A 7380-nucleotide genomic window follows, 5' to 3' on the forward strand; every position below is an offset into this window, starting at 1 on the left:
AGATAAACATGTCTATCTGCAGAGGGTTGATCAGCAGTAAGACCAGAGAAAAGGTGAAGAAGAGACCAACCTGAGCATTGCCCATCGTAGTGGTGCCTTGGAATAGAGATGGAAGATGTAGACTCGGCTATGGCTGTCGGGGAGACAGATGGATCCTGACAACTCAGTCTTTTCCATTAAACACTAAATTCAGCTGATTCCTTCTGTTCTCCTTCTGTTCTGACCAAGTAGCCATTTGATTGTGCTTTACTGTGCCACAGTGGTCTCTCTCCACACAATGTTATGTTATTTTCCTGATTGTGTAGAAACAGATGCTATCTGTGGAACAGATGTAATTCTGTTTTAATTTGGCATTTTAAAATTTTGTCCATCCAGTTCTGTCAGTAGGGTGACACTTCACCAATAGGAAGAAGTGAGCTCTCTCTTGGTGAAGAGAGTCTGATTTCTGAGCTAAGAAGCTGGGGACAAGCATGAAGTCAGCTTGCCAAGGTCTCTGGGAGAAAGGCCTTTGTCTAGACCAGGGGTCTCAAACTCGCGGCCTGCGGATGCGGCCTGCCGAACAATTTTGTGCGGCCCACAGACTAATCCACGAAGTTCAAAATATTTTGGATAAAATTAAGGAAGCCTAGGGGCCTACTTGTATTTTTCATTTCTCTAGCATCCTAGCTAGATATTAGCTTAGTTAACAGCAGTTGTGATGCGAACTACAATTTCTGGTCGTTTTGTGACACTGAGTAAACTGCATGTACGATTGTGTTTGTTGTACTGATTTTTTTTTTGTTTTCAACTGCAGTGAGAAAAGTGTTGCGTAACAGTTGCCTTTTGTAGACCTAGTGCAGCCCGCCGAACAGCTGTGATCTTGCTCTGTGGCCCACATGCTGAGTTGAGTTTGAGACCCCTGGTCTAGACAGTACCAATTATGTCTCTTGGTGGCATATAATTTTGGGGGGGGTTTTTTTGAATTCCCAGGATCTCCTATACTGCCTTTAATTTATTTGCATTTGTAATTATTGGTGAGGTGTCGTTGTTTTCTTTCCCCACTTATATGATAAGCCTTTGAGGATATGGGCCATGCCGTGTTTTATTTTGTAGTGAACAGTAAAGGTGTCCATAGGAAGAAAGAAGAGGTATTTTATCAATTCTACAAGTAATGCTACCTAATATTTATTTCAAGTAGCATACAGAGTCCAGCAATAGACAGACCATGTGTTCCTAAGACTTTTGAAATGTCACCTTTTAAGTACTCTCCCTTCCAAGAGCATGCCTGCACCTTCTTCCTTCTCTATCCTCACCTTCCACACCAGGCACGTTTTCTTTGCTTCCCTCTTTCTCCTAAACTCTAGGAGATCCTAGGAGACTTGCAATCATGGGAGCAGTGGGCGGCAGCAGCTCATCCTGTTAACCCCCTGAACCTGTCTCCAAGGCCCCTTCTGACTTTCCTCCAGCATGCCCAATAAATTCTTCCTTTAGTTATGCAAAAAAAAAAAAAAAAAAAAAGAAAAGAAAAAAAGGTCACTTTTTAATATTATAATCGATGAAAAAAATGCATAAGTGGTAATACAAAAGCAACCAAACTAAGGAGGAAATAACAGCACATTTGTATTTCTCACCTTAAACAAATATGTTTACATAAATGTAGAAAAAGAAAAAAAAACATACTGGAAAAAAATAGAAGCAACATCTTATAATCTGGTGGTAATGTAGAGCTTTCTGAGTCTGATAACACAGGCAAAACCGTTTGACAGATTGGAACACCCTGTCTGTGACACAATTAGCAAACACAGCCCTGGTTCATGCAGAGCATAGGATGCAGAGTTTCCATATATTATCTGATTCAATCGCCTTAATCTTGTGAGGATAATATTACCTCCCTCCTCCATAGATGAAGATCAACCTAAGGTCCCAGTGGCAAAACCAAAAGTAGAACCCAGTGTGGTGTGACTGCAAAGCCTGTGCTTCTTACTCCAGTGTTCTGTCTCCTTAAGCAAAAAACACTAAGTAATATTTAAACATTGAAATTCATGAAGTCACTGAAAGGATTAAGATATTTAATATAAAAGGAAAAACAGGAAGAAAACAAACAATCGAGAGGAGAAGAGAGCAAGGACTGTGAAGAATAAGATGTGTGTTGTTCATGTGTCACCATATCTGCCAGTCCTTTTATGGCTTATGGGCTGTGGGTTTTGTTAGTGAGGCCTTTAGTTACCTAATAGTATGAAAGTATTGATATTTTCTTCTAGCCCTTATTTTATAACATTTCTTGTTATGTATAATTTTTAGTTTTTTATTTTTTGAATTTTTCTTAATAACTAAAAAAAATCTGTCAATTATTGGTTTTGTTTTTAGTGTGATTGACAGTTTTTCCCCTACATGAAGATCCAAGTGTTCTAAAATCATTTCTTTACTGGCTCATTCTTTGTTCACTGACCTAAAATACCATCTTTGTCTAACTCAATATTCTGTTGACCCAGTTATCTTTTCTGTACCAGTAGCAGTATCACTAGGAGATTCTAGTTCCTTTATAACACACTTTGTTATCTGGTAGGATAAACTCCTGCTTTTTATTTTACTTTTTCATACATTTCATAGCTATTCTTGAATATTTTCTCTACCAAATGTCAGCTAGCCAGTTTTTGTTAGCAAGCTGTGTTATAATTTGAATAGGATTGCACCGCATTTGTAGGTTAATTAGAGGAGAACTGACACATTACAACATTCCAGGAATGCTGTATCTCATGTCATTTATTCTTCCTAGTATCCTTCAGAAGAGTTTTAAAGTTTCTATCACATTGGTCTTAGACATTTCTTTTGAAGTTTATTCCTTGGTACTTTATGCATTTTTATTGCTATTGTAAATAGGCTCTTTCTTTTATTTTCTAATTAATTATTTCTGATATATAAAAACACTATTGAGATTTGCATGTTGATCTCTGATTTTGGATTTAGCCATTTTACTGAATTGCCATCATACTTGCAATAAAATTTTAGTCAATTCTCTTGGGCTTTTTAGGTTGTGCATCATCTCATGATTAGACATGTTTTGTCTGTATCAAATAGTTCATTTTTTCCTAGTTAAACATTAGAATTCCAACAATGATGAATAGTAATAGTAGTAATAGGTATCCCACCATTGTAATAGACCTCAAAGAGCTGCAGTGTTGATTTCTGCTAGGTATATTTTTTTCTGCTAAGAGTCTTTTTTTATTAGGATTACCTGCCAAATGTTTAAGACAGACAATAAAATGCATTGCCAGCTGCAAGCAAGACCCTTGGTTAGGGACTGTAGAGTCCAAGGACTACTGAACAGAATTAATATCCTAAAAAAAGTTATCTCATTTAAATGGGAACCAATAAAGATTTACATTTTACATGTGATGAATAATCACAATGTTGTTTTCTTCCAAAACAGATCTGTCACAGATTGGCCAAAGGAGGGAGAAAAGGAAGCTCAAGGTAAATGCTAGTCTGACAGTTTTTAAAGTAAAAATTTAAAACTAGAGGAGCTTGCATTCCCCATAAGCGGCCTGAGGCAACCTCTGAAAATGGTTCAGTATTCACTTCACCAGAAAACCCCACAAAGTCATGCAAATCAAATCTTCCTGTTCTCTTTAAGAACACTCATGAAACTGATCAGGCCATCAAGGGTATGCATGTCTAAAAAGCCACCAAGTATCTGAAGGATATCACTTTACAGAAGCAATGTGTGCTATTCCATCCCTATAATGGTGGAGGTGGAAGGTGCATTCAAGCAAACAGTAGGTCTGGACACAGGATTGGGGGTCCAAATTGAGTGTTAAACTCTTGCTGCACATGTTTAAAATGGAGAGAGTAATGCTCAATAAGGGTTAGATATAGACACTGGTCATGGAGCACATCCAGGTGAACAGAGCTCCCAAAATGCAGCGCAGAACTACAAGGCTCATGGGCAGATCAGCCCTTTTGTGAGCTCTTGCAGCCTCACTGTATGATCCTGACTGAGAAGAACCAATTGTTCCTCAACCAGAAGGGGAGTTTGCACAGGAGAAAAAGATAACCCAGAAGAAACTGAAGAAATGAAAACTTATGGCCTGGGATTAAATTAGCAAAAAATAAATACTAATAAAAGAAAAAAAAATAAAAACAATAGGAATTATAGAACTTAGAATGCATCTATTTCAGTCTGTTCATTTCACAGTGAAGAAGCCACCACATTTGGAGAGAACACTTATTTATCCTGATGTTTTGCTGGATTTTGGAAAACTAGCTGCGTAGCCAGAGCTGAGATAGAATGGGACTGGCACAGGTGCATCTGCTGTCACAAGTCCTTTAAGAAAACGGGGTGCTGAGGGAGAGGATCTGGTTGTACCTGTTCCTGCTGGTGGTGGGGGCGCTGGGGAAGGGGTAGGGAAGGCCACAGGATCTCGGGGTCAGGGCACTAGTCTCCTTCAAGGCTGATGAAGGGTAGAATAAATGAGTCCTTCCTGTAAAGTAGGAGGAAGCTTCCCTTCTCATCCTGCAGTTCTCAGGCCCCTTCTCTCTCTGTTTCCTTAATCCAAACCTCATAGAATTTTAGCTGGGACACACTTTAGACAGTAGTTTGTCTTTAGCTTTAATAGTAAGGAAATAGAGAAGGGGGAAGGGGAAATACCTTGCTTCCTGGTCACACAGTCAGTGGGTGTCAGAAAGAAGGTGATTTCTTTCCAGAGGGGACTTCTCCATTGACTGTACTGTGCTTGGGTTGTGAGCTACATTTTATGTCACAACTCAGTACACACACACCAGATAGACATAGGTAGTTCTGAAAAAAATTATTATGCATTCTGATTTTTTCCTATTCTGCCTATATTAAAAAAATACTTTGAAAAAAAAAAGACTTTTGTACTTTAGTGCTGGTTATGAGCTTTAAACTGAGTTCACAACTCACTCACTCATCAGTGACAGCCTACAGTAGGAAAGTCAGCAAGCTCGATAACTTTGCTAAGTTGACTCGGGCATTTAATTGGCGTGCTTTAAGTTACAGAATAAAGCAGCTAGGAAAATAAAAGCACCTTGTCCCATGCTGCCACCAAACAAATACTGCATGGGAGACTACGTTTGAGGGGCCGAGGTAACATGCTTCTGGAGTGTAGACGCTTCTGCCCAGTGTGGTTGTGCGTTTCTGTTCACTGCATGAAGGCACTTGGTCAAGAGCCAAAGAAGTGGATGAGATGGCTCCTCCCTGGACCCCCTCCCAAGGCACATGCAGGGTCTCCCAAGAGACCTTGCATGGCCATTTTAAACAGGCAGGGAGAAGTTCTGGGAGCCCAGCATGCAAGGAATTGTTTTCAAGGTCCCAGGATTGCGGCGATTTTTCTCGTGACTCTACCCAGCTACCCAGTTAGTCCTAATTAGAGCAGAGCTGTGTGTTGTGAGAGACATGGAAAATGGCACAAATCACTAATTGTTGGTTTGTTTTCCCCTGAGGGCTTTCTGCCAATTATGGGACATGACAGAAGCTCTGCAGAAAGCGAAATGGAGGTAACTTTGAGGAGGATAAAGCACTGTGGAGGTCAAAGATTCTAGAGATAGGAGTTAGTTTTCCTTCTACATTATTTAATCATGGGAGTCAAATCATATTTATAAAGCATTTTTAAAATGCCTTACAGACTTCCAAGTCAGAAAGCTTCTGTGCATTTTGGGGATTACTATCAGCATTTTGTATATTCTCAGCCCAAGATAATCGAATTAAATAAGTATATGTAAAATCTAATACTACTTAAGAAAATATTGTTATTCTGTAGCTTATAATCATTGAACATACTTGTTAAGGTATAATTGTGCTGCTTAAAAGACATACAAAGTCTGGTAACTCAAAATGTAAAAAAAAAAACCCCACCTATTTAGACAAATAGGTAATGAACATTAACCTCAAAATACTTTAAATCTCTATATTAAAACTTTATTAGGAATCTAAAAAAACCTTCAAAGTGCCTTCTTTTCACCCAGTAGTCCTACTTCTAGGAATTTACCCTCAACAGACATCTCCAACCATAAGAAAATAGATGTACACAGGTTAATTATTGCAGCATTGTTTGTAGTTGAAAAATATGAAAGACAACTAAATATTCATGTAGAGGACAGTGGTTGGATAAACTATGGTACAAACACATTATATAGCACTATACATCTGTAAAAAAAATGATATCTGCAAACTGATACGGATTTTAGCAAAGTAGAAAAGAGTCTCTGAGTATGCTTCTTTTTATGTAATATAAAAAGGGAAGGGACAGAACACACATGTGACTGCTTTTTGACCAAAAAGGAAACAGGAAGAATAAACAAGAAACTAATCACATGGGTTACTTACAGGTGGTGGGTGCGAGTGAAGGCACCGAGGAGAGGCCGGAGTGGTATTTCTCTTGAATGTTCCTTCGTGTGTGGTTCTCCCTTTGGAGCCATGTTAACGATTCATATACTAAAAATAAAATAAAACACACAAATAGGGGAATCCTAAATTGGAATACAAACAAATCAAAGGAACAGTTTCAAACGCATCATATAACCACACTGAAAAGTTGGTGTGCATAGTGGTGAGGGGAAACTAACCCAACCCAAGTAACTTTAGAATACCACTCACTTCACTTTACACTTTGAGACTAAAGAAAAAACAAATTGCAAATAAATATTAAACTCTAATTGGGTTTTTTATTGCCATAATTGAGGTTATTTGGGGGTACAATTCTTTTTTTTTTTTTTTAGGTGAGACGAGGGGTAATAGTGAGGCAGACTCCCATATGCGCCCCAACTGGGACCCACCCGGCAACCAGCCTGGGGCTGATGCTTGAGTACCAAGCTATTTTTTAGCACCTGAGGCTGACAGGCTCAGACTAATCAAGCTATCCTAAGTGCCTGGGGACATATTTCTCCTGTGTGCCCTGACCAGGAATCAAACCTGGGACATCCATACACCAGGAGGACACTCTATTCCAGGGGTTGGGAACCTATGGCTCGTGAGCCAGATGTGGCTCTTTTGATGGCTGAATCTGGTTCGCAGACAAATCTTTAATAAAAAATAAAAACGTTAAAAATATAATATAAAACATTCTCATGTATTACAATCCATTCATTTCCTACCGCTCATGTTCACAGTTGCGGGTGTCTGGAGCCAATCACAGCTGTCCTCTGGGACAACACCAAATTTTTATTGGATAATGCGAATGTACACGGGTTGTTGTATGGTTCTCACAAAATTACATTTTAAAATATGTGGCGTTTATGGCTCTCTCAGCCAAAAAGTTTCTCGACCCCTGCTCTATTCACTGAGCCCCTCCCTGGCCAGGGCCGGGGTAGCAATTCTAAAACTAGTTTCTGTATATTCTAGGATTGTGTAAATAAGTAAACATATGACAATTTTCTCACTGA

General features: G+C 39.0%; 1 protein-coding gene across 1 annotated transcript in view; it reads right to left on the bottom strand.

The window, feature by feature from the left end:
* Positions 1 to 6413, bottom strand: part of LOC136391623 (sarcoplasmic/endoplasmic reticulum calcium ATPase 3-like) — a 50335-nt gene extending 43922 nt beyond the window's left edge. Inside the window, exon 1 of the mRNA XM_066363380.1 lies at positions 6326 to 6413. The gene's annotated coding sequence lies outside the window, so the exon portion shown is untranslated. The remainder of the gene's footprint in view (positions 1 to 6325) is intronic.
* Between the last annotated feature and the right edge of the window lie 967 nt (positions 6414 to 7380).

Source organism: Saccopteryx leptura, chromosome 2 (assembly GCF_036850995.1).
Source record: "Saccopteryx leptura isolate mSacLep1 chromosome 2, mSacLep1_pri_phased_curated, whole genome shotgun sequence".
Classification (NCBI taxonomy): domain Eukaryota; kingdom Metazoa; phylum Chordata; class Mammalia; order Chiroptera; family Emballonuridae; genus Saccopteryx; species Saccopteryx leptura.